At 39.7% G+C, this 14,451-nt stretch overlaps 1 long non-coding RNA gene across 1 annotated transcript; it reads left to right on the top strand.

Moving 5' to 3' along the window:
* The first annotated feature begins 11,378 nt into the window (after nucleotides 1-11,378).
* LOC115153732 (uncharacterized) lies at nucleotides 11,379-13,476 on the top strand. The gene is made up of 3 exons (XR_003867755.1): nucleotides 11,379-11,650; nucleotides 12,415-12,881; nucleotides 13,133-13,476. It is a non-coding gene; the product is annotated as an uncharacterized LOC115153732 (long non-coding RNA).
* The last annotated feature ends 975 nt before the right edge of the window (nucleotides 13,477-14,451 follow it).

The raw sequence follows: 14,451 nt of genomic DNA on the forward strand, positions 1-14,451 counted from the left end.
AATATAATAAATCAATAAAATCTATTTAGTCTCAAATAAATAATGAAACATGTTCAATTTGGTTTAAATAATGCAAAAACAAAGTGTTGGAGAAGAAAGTAAAAGTGCAACATGTGCCATGTAAAAAAGCTAAGTTCCTTGCTCAGAACATGAGAACATATGAAAGCTGGTGGTTACTTTTAACATGAGTCTTCAATATTCCCAGGTAAGAAGTTTTAGGTTGTAGTTATTATAGGACTATTTCTCTCTATTCCATTTGTATTTCATATACCTTGACTATTGGATGTTCTAATAGGTACTTTAGGTACCTAATAGGTACTAATCTCGGGAGTTGATAGGCTTGAAGTCATAAACAGCTCAATACTTGAAGCATTGCGAAGAGCTGCTGGCAAACGCAGGAAAGTTCTGTTTGAATGAATGCTTACGAGCCTGCTGCTGCCTACCACCGCTCAGTCAGACTGCGCTATCAAATCATAGACTTAATTATAATATAATAACACACAGAAATACGAGCCTTAAGTCGTTAATATGGTCAAATACGGAAACTATCATTTCGAAAACAAAATGTTTATTCTTTCAGTGAAATATGGAACCGTTCTGTATTTAATCTAATGGGTGGCATCCATAAATCTAAATATTGCTGTTACATTGCACAACCTTCAATATTATGTCATAATTATGTATAATTCTGGAAAAATAGTTAGCAACGAGCCAGGCGGCCCAAACTGTTGCATATACCCTGACTCTGCGTGCAATGAACGCAAGAGAAGTGACACAATTTGTCTAGTTAATATTGCCTGCTAACATGAATTTATTTTAACTAAATATGCAGGTTTAAAAAAATATACTTCTGTGTACTGATTTTAAGAAAGGCATTGATGTTTAAGGTTAGGTACATTCGTGCAACGATTGTGCTTTTTCTCAAATGCGCATTTGTTAAATCATCCCCCGTTTGGCGAAGTTGGCTGTCTTTGTTAGGAAGAAATGGTCTTCACACAGTTCGCAACGAGCCAGGCGGCCCAAACTGCTGCATATACCCTGACTCTGTTGCACAAAACGCAAGAGAAGTGACACAATTTCCCTAGTTAACTTCTCTAGGATAGGGGGCAGTATTTTGATGTCCGGATGAAAGGCGTGCCCAAATTTAACTGCCTGCTTCTCGTGCACAGAAGGTAGGATATGCATATTATTAGTAGATGTGGATAGAAAACACTCTGAAGTTTCTAAAACTGTTTGAATGATGTCTGTGAGTATAACAGAACTCATATGGCAGGCAAAAACCTGAGAAAAAATACTACCAGGAAGTGACTTGTAGTTTTTCTATCTAATCCCTATCGAAACTACAGTGTCTGTGGGGTCATTTTGCAGTTCCTAAGGCTTCCATTGGCTGTCAACAGCCTTTAGAAACTTGTTTCATGCGTCCACTGTTACTGGGAAGAGAATAGGAGCTCAGTCAATCAGTAGACTGCCTGGGACCAGTGAGTTGTTTACTGCGCGGGCACACTGGTTTTGCGCTCTCGCGTTATGCCTTTGGATTAGTGATCTGAACGCGCGAACAAAACGGAGGTATTTGGACATAAATATGGAGTATTTCCTGGGAGTGCAGTCCTGGGAGTGCATTCCGACGAAGATCAGCAAAGGTAAGGGAAGATTTATAATACTAATTCTGAGTTTAGTTGACTCCAGAACTTGGCGGGTAACTGTATAGCTTGCTTTGATGGCTGAGCTCTGTACTCAGAATATTGAAAAATGTGCTTTCGCCGTAAAGCTATTTTAAAATCTGACACAGCGGTTGCATTAAGGAGAAGTCTATCTATAATTCTTTCAATAACTGTTGTAAATTTTATCAACGTTTATGATGAGTATTTTTGTAAATTGATGTGCTCATTCACCGGGAGTTTTGGTGGGAATACATTTTCTGAACATCACGCGCCAATGTAAAATGGGGTTTATGGATATAAATATGAACTTTATCAAGCAAAACATACATGTATTTTGTAACATTGAGTCCTGGGAGTGTCATCTGATGAAGATCATCAAAGGTTAGTGATTAATTTTAGCTGTATTTCTGGTTTTTGTGACGCCTCTCCTTGCTTGGAAAATGGCTGTGTGGTTTTTCTTGTCTCGACGCTGTCCTAACATAATCTAATTTTATGCTTTCACCGTAAAGCCTTTTTGAAATCGTACACTGTGGTTGGATTAAGGAGAATCTCATATTTAAAATTGTGTATAATACAAGCTTTGAGAAATTTGAATTATGAGATTTTTGTTGTTTTGAATTTGCCGCCCTGCTATTTCACTGGCTGTTGATAGTGTGTACAGCGGGTGGGATGTCCCAGAGAGGTTAAAAGAAATTCATGTTAGCAGGCAATATTAACTAAATATGCAGGTTTAAAAATATATACTTGTGTATTGATTTTAAGAAAGGTGTTGCTGTTTATGGTCTTCCCTGTGGCTCAGTTGGTAGAGCATGGTGTTTGCAACGCCAGCATGGTGTGTGCAATGCCAGGGCTGTGGGTTTGATTCCCACGGGGGGCCAGTACAAAAAACAAAACCAAAAATGTATGAAATGTATGCAGTCGCTCTGGATAAGAGCATCTGCTAAATGACTAAAATGTAATGGCCGCAGTGTAGTTCCTTTTTATTTCTATGCCCTCTACAGGATTGTATGGTTACCTTTTTGGGGGTTTCTAATTTATTATCTTCAAATAATATTTTTGCAGGAATCTCCTTGCGAATGATTTTGCCGAAGATTGTATCTCCGCCGGCCTGGGCAAACCTTTTTTTTTTCCTCTGAAGAAGCACGAATTGTGCGAAACGTCAGGAATTTTTTCTTCCTAAACTTTTGATCAGGAATTTTTTCTTCCTAAACTTTTAAGGGGGATGACACATTAGTGCAATGACAGTGCTTTTTTCGCGAATGCGCTTCTTAAATCACCCGTTTGGCGAAGTAGACTGTGATTCAATGATAAATTAACAGGCACCGCATCGATTATATACAACGCAGGACAAGCGAGATAAACTAGTAAAATCATCAAACATGTGTAGTTAACTAGTGATTATGTTAAGATTGATTTGATTTATAAGATAACTTTAATGCTAGCTAGCACCTTACCTTGGCTCCTTGCTGCACTCGCATAACAGGTAGTCAGCCTGCCATGCAGTCTCCTCGTGGAGTGCAATGTAATCGGCCATAATCGGTGTCCAAAAATGCCGATTACCGATTGTTATGAACACTTGAAATCGGCCATTCCGATTAATCGGTCGACCTCTAGTCAGAACCGTCCAGAGTAGTGATGCTAGTCGGGCGGGCGGGTGCGGGCAGCGATCGGTTGAAGAGCATGCATTTAGTTTTACTTGCATTTAAGAGTAGTTGGAGGCCACAGAAGAAGTGTTGTATGGCAATGAAGCTCGTTTGGAGGTTTGTTAACAGCGTCTAAAGAAGGGCCAGATGTATACAGAAGGGTGTCGTCTGCGTAGAGGCGGATCAGAGAATCACCAGCAGCAAGAGCGACATCATTGATGTATACAGAGAAAAGAGTCGGCCCGAGAATTGAGCCCTGTGGCACCCCCATAGAGACTGCCAGAGGTCAGGACAACAGGCCCTCCGATTTGACACACTGAACTCTGTCTGAGAAGTAGTTGGTGAACCAGGCGAGGCAATCATTTGAGGAACTAAGGCTATTGAGTCTGCCGATAAGAATGCGGTGATTGACAGAGTCGACCAGGTCGATGAAGACGGCTGCACAGTACTGTCTTTTATCGATGGCAGTTATGATATCGTTTAGGACCTTGAGCGTGGCTGAGGTGCACCCATGACGACCTCCGAAACCAGATTGCATAGCGGAGAAGGTACGGTGGGATTCGAAATGGTCGGTGATCTGTTTGCTAATTTGGCTTTCAAAGACTTTAGAAAAGCAGGGCGGGATGGATATAGGTCTGTAACAGTTTGGGTCTAGAGTGTCTCCCCCTTTGAAGAGGGGGATGACCGCGGCAGCTTTCCAATCTTTAAGGATCTCAGACAATACAACATATTGAATACATCATTTAAACATTCATTTAAACATAGGTTGGAAAAAGTATGTGAACCCCTAGGCTAATCTACAAAAGATAATTGGAGTCAGGGGTCAGCTAACTTGGAGTCCAATCAATGAGACGAGATTGGATATGTTGGTTAGAGCTGTCTTGCCCTATAAAAAACTCACAAAATTTGAGTTTACTATTCACAAGAAGCATTGCCTGATGTGAATCATGCCTCGAACAAAAGAGATCTCAGAAGATTTAAGAGATTAAGAATTGTTGACTTGCATAAAGCTGGAAAGGGTTACAAAAGTATCTCTAAAAGCCTTGATGTTCATCAGTCAGCGGTAAGACAAATTGTCTATAAGGGTGCAAAAGAATAACAATATAGGGATGAGGTAGATGGGTGGGCTATTTACAGATGGGTTGTCTACAGGTGCAGTGATCAGTAAGCTGCTCTGACAGCTGATGCTTAAAGTTAGTGAGGGAGATATAAGTCTCTAGCTTCAGTGATTTTTGCAATTTGTTCCAGTCATTGGCAGCAGAGATGCTACAGGTGGGTGCTGCTATGGTGACCAGCGAGCTGAGATAAGGGGGAACTTTACCTAGCAAAGACTTATAGATGACCTGGAGCCAGTAGGTTTGGCGACGAATATGTAGCGAGGACCAGCCAACGAGAGCATACAGGTCGCAGTGATGGGTAGTATATGGGGCTTTGGTGACAAAACTGATGGCACTGTGATAGACTACATCTAATTTTCTGAGTAGAGTGTTGGAGGCTATTTTGTAAATGACATCGCCGAAGTCAAGGATCGGTAGGATAGTCAGTTTTACGAGGGTATGTTTGGCAGCATGAGTGAAGGAGACTTTGTTGCGAAAAAGGAAGCCGATTCTAGATTTAATTTTGGATTGGAGATGCTTAATGTGAGTCTGGAAGGAGAGTTTACAGTATAACCAGACACCTAGGTATTTGTAGTTGTCCACATATTCTAAGTCAGAACTAGAGGTCGACCGATTAAGATTTTTCAGCGCCGATACCGATTATTGGAGGGCCGAAAAAGCCAATACAGATTAATCGGCAGATTTTTATATTTAAATTTGTAATAATGACAATTACAACAATACTGATTGAACAATGAACACTTATTTTAACTTAATATAATAAATCAATAAAATCTATTTAGTCTCAAATAAATAATGAAACATGTTCAATTTGGTTTAAATAATGCAAAAACAAAGTGTTGGAGAAGAAAGTAAAAGTGCAACATGTGCCATGTAAAAAAGCTAAGTTCCTTGCTCAGAACATGAGAACATATGAAAGCTGGTGGTTACTTTTAACATGAGTCTTCAATATTCCCAGGTAAGAAGTTTTAGGTTGTAGTTATTATAGGACTATTTCTCTCTATTCCATTTGTATTTCATATACCTTGACTATTGGATGTTCTAATAGGTACTTTAGGTACCTAATAGGTACTAATCTCGGGAGTTGATAGGCTTGAAGTCATAAACAGCTCAATACTTGAAGCATTGCGAAGAGCTGCTGGCAAACGCAGGAAAGTTCTGTTTGAATGAATGCTTACGAGCCTGCTGCTGCCTACCACCGCTCAGTCAGACTGCGCTATCAAATCATAGACTTAATTATAATATAATAACACACAGAAATACGAGCCTTAAGTCGTTAATATGGTCAAATACGGAAACTATCATTTTGAAAACAAAATGTTTATTCTTTCAGTGAAATATGGAACCGTTCTGTATTTAATCTAATGGGTGGCATCCATAAATCTAAATATTGCTGTTACATTGCACAACCTTCAATATTATGTCATAATTATGTATAATTCTGGAAAATTAGTTAGCAACGAGCCAGGCGGCCCAAACTGTTGCATATACCCTGACTCTGCGTGCAATGAACGCAAGAGAAGTGACACAATTTGTCTAGTTAATATTGCCTGCTAACATGAATTTATTTTAACTAAATATGCAGGTTTAAAAAAATATACTTCTGTGTACTGATTTTAAGAAAGGCATTGATGTTTAAGGTTAGGTACATTCGTGCAACGATTGTGCTTTTTCTCAAATGCGCATTTGTTAAATCATCCCCCGTTTGGCGAAGTTGGCTGTCTTTGTTAGGAAGAAATGGTCTTCACACAGTTCGCAACGAGCCAGGCGGCCCAAACTGCTGCATATACCCTGACTCTGTTGCACAAAACGCAAGAGAAGTGACACAATTTCCCTAGTTAACTTCTCTAGGATAGGGGGCAGTATTTTGATGTCCGGATGAAAGGCGTGCCCAAATTTAACTGCCTGCTTCTCGTGCACAGAAGGTAGGATATGCATATTATTAGTAGATGTGGATAGAAAACACTCTGAAGTTTCTAAAACTGTTTGAATGATGTCTGTGAGTATAACAGAACTCATATGGCAGGCAAAAACCTGAGAAAAAATACTACCAGGAAGTGACTTGTAGTTTTTCTATCTAATCCCTATAGAAACTACAGTGTCTGTGGGGTCATTTTGCAGTTCCTAAGGCTTCCATTGGCTGTCAACAGCCTTTAGAAACTTGTTTCATGCGTCCACTGTTACTGGGAAGAGAATAGGAGCTCAGTCAATCAGTAGACTGCCTGGGACCAGTGAGTTGTTTACTGCGCGGGCACACTGGTTTTGCGCTCTCGCGTTATGCCTTTGGATTAGTGATCTGAACGCGCGAACAAAACGGAGGTATTTGGACATAAATATGGAGTATTTCCTGGGAGTGCAGTCCTGGGAGTGCATTCCGACGAAGATCAGCAAAGGTAAGGGAAGATTTATAATACTAATTCTGAGTTTAGTTGACTCCAGAACTTGGCGGGTAACTGTATAGCTTGCTTTGATGGCTGAGCTCTGTACTCAGAATATTGAAAAATGTGCTTTCGCCGTAAAGCTATTTTAAAATCTGACACAGCGGTTGCATTAAGGAGAAGTCTATCTATAATTCTTTCAATAACTGTTGTAAATTTTATCAACGTTTATGATGAGTATTTTTGTAAATTGATGTGCTCATTCACCGGGAGTTTTGGTGGGAATACATTTTCTGAACATCACGCGCCAATGTAAAATGGGGTTTATGGATATAAATATGAACTTTATCAAGCAAAACATACATGTATTTTGTAACATTGAGTCCTGGGAGTGTCATCTGATGATGATCATCAAAGGTTAGTGATTAATTTTAGCTGTATTTCTGGTTTTTGTGACGCCTCTCCTTGCTTGGAAAATGGCTGTGTGGTTTTTCTTGTCTCGACGCTGTCCTAACATAATCTAATTTTATGCTTTCACCGTAAAGCCTTTTTGAAATCGTACACTGTGGTTGGATTAAGGAGAATCTTATATTTAAAATTGTGTATAATACAAGCTTTGAGAAATTTGAATTATGAGATTTTTGTTGTTTTGAATTTGCCGCCCTGCTATTTCACTGGCTGTTGATAGTGTGTACCGCGGGTGGGATGTCCCAGAGAGGTTAAAAGAAATTCATGTTAGCAGGCAATATTAACTAAATATGCAGGTTTAAAAATATATACTTGTGTATTGATTTTAAGAAAGGTGTTGCTGTTTATGGTCTTCCCTGTGGCTCAGTTGGTAGAGCATGGTGTTTGCAACGCCAGCATGGTGTGTGCAATGCCAGGGCTGTGGGTTTGATTCCCACGGGGGGCCAGTACAAAAAACAAAACAAAAAATGTATGAAATGTATGCAGTCGCTCTGGATAAGAGCATCTGCTAAATGACTAAAATGTAACGGCCGCAGTGTAGTTCCTTTTTATTTCTATGCCCTCTACAGGATTGTATGGTTACCTTTTTTTGGGTTTCTAATTTATTATCTTCAAATAATATTTTTGCAGGAATCTCCTTGCGAATGATTTTGCCGAAGATTGTATCTCCGCCGGCCTGGGCAAAACTTTTTTTTTTCCTCTGAAGAAGCACGAATTGTGCGAAACGTCAGGAATTTTTTCTTCCTAAACTTTTGATCAGGAATTTTTTCTTCCTAAACTTTTAAGGGGGATGACACATTAGTGCAATGACAGTGCTTTTTTCGCGAATGCGCTTCTTAAATCACCCGTTTGGCGAAGTAGACTGTGATTCAATGATAAATTAACAGGCACCGCATCGATTATATACAACGCAGGACAAGCGAGATAAACTAGTAAAATCATCAAACATGTGTAGTTAACTAGTGATTATGTTAAGATTGATTTGATTTATAAGATAACTTTAATGCTAGCTAGCACCTTACCTTGGCTCCTTGCTGCACTCGCATAACAGGTAGTCAGCCTGCCATGCAGTCTCCTCGTGGAGTGCAATGTAATCGGCCATAATCGGTGTCCAAAAATGCCGATTACCGATTGTTATGAACACTTGAAATCGGCCATTCCGATTAATCGGTCGACCTCTAGTCAGAACCGTCCAGAGTAGTGATGCTAGTCGGGCGGGCGGGTGCGGGCAGCGATCGGTTGAAGAGCATGCATTTAGTTTTACTTGCATTTAAGAGTAGTTGGAGGCCACAGAAGAAGTGTTGTATGGCAATGAAGCTCGTTTGGAGGTTTGTTAACAGCGTCTAAAGAAGGGCCAGATGTATACAGAAGGGTGTCATCTGCGTAGAGGCGGATCAGAGAATCACCAGCAGCAAGAGCGACATCATTGATGTATACAGAGAAAAGAGTCGGCCCGAGAATTGAGCCCTGTGGCACCCCCATAGAGACTGCCAGAGGTCAGGACAACAGGCCCTCCGATTTGACACACTGAACTCTGTCTGAGAAGTAGTTGGTGAACCAGGCGAGGCAATCATTTGAGGAACTAAGGCTATTGAGTCTGCCGATAAGAATGCGGTGATTGACAGAGTCGACCAGGTCGATGAAGACGGCTGCACAGTACTGTCTTTTATCGATGGCAGTTATGATATCGTTTAGGACCTTGAGCGTGGCTGAGGTGCACCCATGACGACCTCCGAAACCAGATTGCATAGCGGAGAAGGTACGGTGGGATTCGAAATGGTCGGTGATCTGTTTGCTAATTTGGCTTTCAAAGACTTTAGAAAAGCAGGGCGGGATGGATATAGGTCTGTAACAGTTTGGGTCTAGAGTGTCTCCCCCTTTGAAGAGGGGGATGACCGCGGCAGCTTTCCAATCTTTAAGGATCTCAGACAATACAACATATTGAATACATCATTTAAACATTCATTTAAACATAGGTTGGAAAAAGTATGTGAACCCCTAGGCTAATCTACAAAAGATAATTGGAGTCAGAGGTCAGCTAACTTGGAGTCCAATCAATGAGACGAGATTGGATATGTTGGTTAGAGCTGTCTTGCCCTATAAAAAACTCACAAAATTTGAGTTTACTATTCACAAGAAGCATTGCCTGATGTGAATCATGCCTCGAACAAAAGAGATCTCAGAAGATTTAAGAGATTAAGAATTGTTGACTTGCATAAAGCTGGAAAGGGTTACAAAAGTATCTCTAAAAGCCTTGATGTTCATCAGTTAGCGGTAAGACAAATTGTCTATAAATGGAGAAAGTTCAGCACTGTTGCTACTCTCCCTAGGAGTGGCCATCCTGCAAAGATGACTGCAAGAGCACAGCGCAGAATGCTCAATGAGGTTAAGAAGAATCATAATGTTTCATCTAAAGACTTACAGAAATCTCTGGAACATGCTAACATCTCTGTTGACAAGTCTACGATACGTAAAACACTAAACAAGAATGGTGTTCATGAGAGGACACCACACGGAAGAAGCCACTGCTGTCCAAAAAAAAACATTTCTACACGTCTGAAGTTTGCAAAAGTGCACCTGGATGTTCCACAGCGCTACTGGCAAAATATTCTGTGGACAGATGAAACTACAATTGAGTTGTTTGGAAGGAACACACAACACTGTGTGGAGAGAAAAAAAGGCACAGCACACCAACATCAAAACCTCATCCCAACTGTAAAGTATGGTGGAGGGAGCATCATGGTTTGGGGTTGCTTTGCTACCTCAGGGCCTGGACAGCTTGCTATCCCAAGTTTATCAAGACATTTTGCAGGAGAATGTTAGGCTATCTGTCCGCCAATTGAAGCTCAATAGAAGTTGGGTGATGCAACAGGACAATGACCCAAAACACAGAAGCAAATCAACAACAGAATGGCTTTAACAGAAGAAAATACGCCTTCTGGAGTGGCCCAGTAAGAGTCCTGACCTCAACCCGATTGAGATGCTGTGGCATGACCTCAAGAGAGCAGTTCACACCAGACATCCCAAGAATATTGCTGAACTGAAACAGTTTTGTAAAGAGCAATGGTCCAAAATTCCTCCTGACCCAACGGTCAGGTCTGATCCGCAACTACAGAAAACGTTTGGTTGAGGTTCTTGCTGCCAAAGGAGGGCCAACCAGTTATTAAATCCAAGGGTTCACATACTTTTTCCACCCTGCACTGTGAATGTTTACACAGTATGTTCAATAAAGACATGAAAACGTATAATTGTTTGTGTGTTATTAGTTTAAGCAGCCCGTGTTGGTCTATTGTTGCGACCTAGATGAATTTCAGATAAAATTGTATGACCAATTTATGCAGAAATCCAGGTATTTCCAAAGGGTTCACATACTTTTTCTTGCCACTGTACATTCTTAAGGATCGGACCTTTTTTCAATTTTCACCTAAAATGACATACCCAAATCTAACTGCCTGTAGCTCAGGACCTGAAGCAAGGATATGTATATTCTTGATACTATTTGAAAGGAAAGACTTTGAAGTTTATGGAAATGTGAAAATAATGTAGGAGAATATAACACATTAGATCTGGTAAAAGATAATACACAGAAAAAAAAGTGTTTTTTTGTATTTTTTGTACCATCGTCTTTGAAATGCAAGAGAAAGACCATAATGTATTCTTCCAGCCCAGACGCAAAGTTGTCTGGGCTGGATCCAATGAACCATTGCATATCTGTTCAAAATGTTGTATCAAGACTGCCCAAAAGTGCCTAATTGATTTATTATTACATTTTCAAGTTCATAATTGTGCACTCTCCTCAAACAATATCATGGTATTTTTTCACAGTAATAGCTACTGTAAATTGGACAGTGCAGTTAGATTAACAAGAATTTAAGCTTTCTGCCTATATCAGATATGTCTATGTTCTGGGATTTTTTTTTGTTACTTACAACCTCATGCTAATCACATTAGCCTACGTTAGCTCAACCATCCCGCGGACACACACACACACACACACACACACACACACACACACACACACACACACACACACACACACACACACACACACACACACACACCAATCCCGTGGTGTAGCAAGTATTTCAAATTACAACCCAACAGCTACAAGTGGTAAGCATAGTCCAAATAGATTGTGACTGCGATGGGCTCAGAGATAAAAGTATCAGAAGCTTATATTGGGTTTAAACAAATGTCCCATCCTTTTGCAACCCTGTGTGAAATAAGAAACTAACCTGACCAAGTTGTCTGCTTCATGATAGAAAAGGAAAGTGTTCCTGAAGGAGCTAGAGCTGGACTATTGGTTTGATGAAGAGGAGGAAGAGGCTCCAAAAGGCAGGGGATTAAGGGATGAAGAGGTGAAGAAGCCACCAAAGAAAAAGGTGAAGCTTGGGAGACATCAACTCCCTGTATTTAAAAGACAATACCGCCATCTTTTGACATCCCACTGCACACGCTGGTTAAATTAACATTGTTTAGACGTGGAATAGACGTTGAATTGACGTCTGCACACAGTGGGGTGGGTGCTTAATCATTTTTACCGTGATTGCAGTTAATTCCTCAAAACCATTGTTAGCAGTTGATGTTGTTCTTCAACAACACAGACCCCAAAGCAAATCAGGAGAAAAATTTATTTATTCAAAGAGAACAAATCATAGTTGTTATGCTTGAAAGTGGATGTTCGATGTTCGTCCTTTCCTTTTCTCGCTGAACAAAGAGACAAGATGTAGTTTATGCCAAACGCCTAGCCTGTGGTTGACCAATTAGAATTCATTGCAGTAAAATTGGGCCAATGGCCAAATACAAAGTATACAATTTCAGGCTTAAATGTAAAGATAGTTTGGCTAAATGAGAACTTGCCACACAGATTCTAAACAGATGATGAACTGAAAAACAACTACTTCCATTGGTCTCCAGTTCTCTGCGTTTTGTATTTATCTTTGAATATTCTTAAACCGTTTTTCGATAAGAAAATTGGTATCCATGTTTTGCTGATTTTTAAGAATAAACTAACAAAGTAAGAGTGATAAAGAACCCACATTTAAAAAAATGGGTATTATCCTTTGTATTACATTGTTTATGTTACATTGTATTAGCATGTTACATTAGAATTACATGCTATACAAGACTCAGCTTTTTCTTTCAGATATTGTCTGAAGCAAGGACAAAGGACAGTATGGAGGGGCTGTCCTCTCTGCCAAGGCATAATGTAAGCACTCTCAAAATGTTCCGCAGTTTTGTTTGATTTTCAAAATAGTTGTGTTTGTTTGATGCAAAGACACAAATGACCAGCAAATGGACAATGATATACTATTTATTCAAGTCTTTCTCCTTAGAATCTTGAAAGTGACCACCTAAAGCAAAGAGTAGAAAGATTGGAGAGAAAACTAGATAAAATGGAACACATCACAAGACTGGAGAAAGAAAACAGAAGGCTGCTTATGCTTGTGGGAGACCAACCAAGAGGAGGGTTTAGTTTTGTATCCATTTGATAATCCAAATGTTTGCCTTCATTTTTTTTAAACAAAGCAAGCACATCAATTGAAAACAAAAAACCTGAGCAGCTGGTGTGTGTGGTCACCAAAATGCCAGGTTTCAAAGAGAGAGGACTTGGTAAGTATAATAATTTCTAATAATAATAATCTCATTTGTTCAGAGAGTATGGTTCATTTCCAAATTGGCAATGTGACACATAACTGAATCCATTGAAGAAATGCAACAATTCAACATTTTTCCAGAGCTACTTCATAGCTGTCCTGTTACTAATATAACAGATTACTATAGATCTCCTTAGTTTATGGATAACAGATCACTATAGATCTCCTTAGTTTATGGAAAACAATAACCTGGCTCTTAAATTCTAGGTTGATCTGGGCTTTGGTGTTCAGGTGGCCAAAGAGATGTCACTGGTCAACAAAACAAGATTCAAAAGGATGACGCGATACTCAGGGATGTAAACTGCTGAGGGCCCAAAAATGTGACACTTTTTTTCTTCTCACTGAAACATGCAATAAATCCCTGCCAGGGGGAATTGCAGGTTTTAACTAATTAAACAACAAACAATATGATCTACATGATCAGTCTGTGTGTAAAATAAAAAGTGGTTAATGTGAACCTAACTCACAGCTAAAAAATTTAAAGAAAGCAATCCGATGTTATTTGTTGCCTAGACTTTACTGCAAATGACACTCAAGTCTTCAGAAAAAAACAATACTCAAATATTGCAGTTAGCCATGACAGCTTTTATAACAGAAGGCTTGTCACCAAACACAAATATTGCAGCTAGCCATGACAGCTTTTATAACAGAAGGCTTGTGTGGTGGATGAATCAGAATTAGTTGGGTAACATAGATAATTAAGATGTTTTATTAGTATAATATGCTTATGTGAGATACTTGTCAATAGAAAGTGTCCTTTGGACTCGGGTGTCTTTCAGTTGCACGTTTCCCTTAGCTGGGGCTCAGTCACTTGGGGCCCAGAGAGGGGAGAGGTCAGACTTGTTTTTTACATGTCTCTGTTGCTATGCAGAATATCAGCAAGAGAGGAGGACAGAATGAAATATTGTCTTCATATGTGAATGTGTCTTTACCTATTCTTAAACCATGTGAAGGGATGGCGTGATTAATGGGGAAGCAATTATTTGTCTCCACAATGTCTCTGTGCAGGTCACCCCTCAGTGAGCTTGTCCAGGAGTGGGAACAAGAGGTGTCTTACTGAGGATGGGCCTCTATGAGATAGCACTGACAGAGGAGATTTATGGTGTATTTTGATAAGAACACCTAAAAAGCATTCCAGAGGACATGAGCTAATGGTTCTGTTCTGGAGACCAGACACCGGTCTATATAATGAACACTGTTGAGATAGCAGTTGCTGTCTACTGTGTTTTATAGATATCTTTTCATACAAAACTTAACCTTGTGACCCATTTTATGTATCTGTGGTTCGTCAATGTACGTTGAAGGGGCAGATTCTTGGGTATAAAATATCTCAGTAGCCATTGTGCTGGAACCTTCCTTTTTCAATGGCATCATTGAAGGTCAAGTGCTTTTGCAAAATTATCTTAATTATTAAAGATGTAGTTAACTCAGACTGGTGTGTTTGTAACTCTCCTCATTTGATAATGCAGAAATTAGCCACCACATTTGTCACCAAACTTGGGGAAAGAACATCTTAATGTAGAAAT

The sequence above is a fragment of the Salmo trutta genome, chromosome 19, assembly GCF_901001165.1.
Source record: "Salmo trutta chromosome 19, fSalTru1.1, whole genome shotgun sequence".
Classification (NCBI taxonomy): domain Eukaryota; kingdom Metazoa; phylum Chordata; class Actinopteri; order Salmoniformes; family Salmonidae; genus Salmo; species Salmo trutta.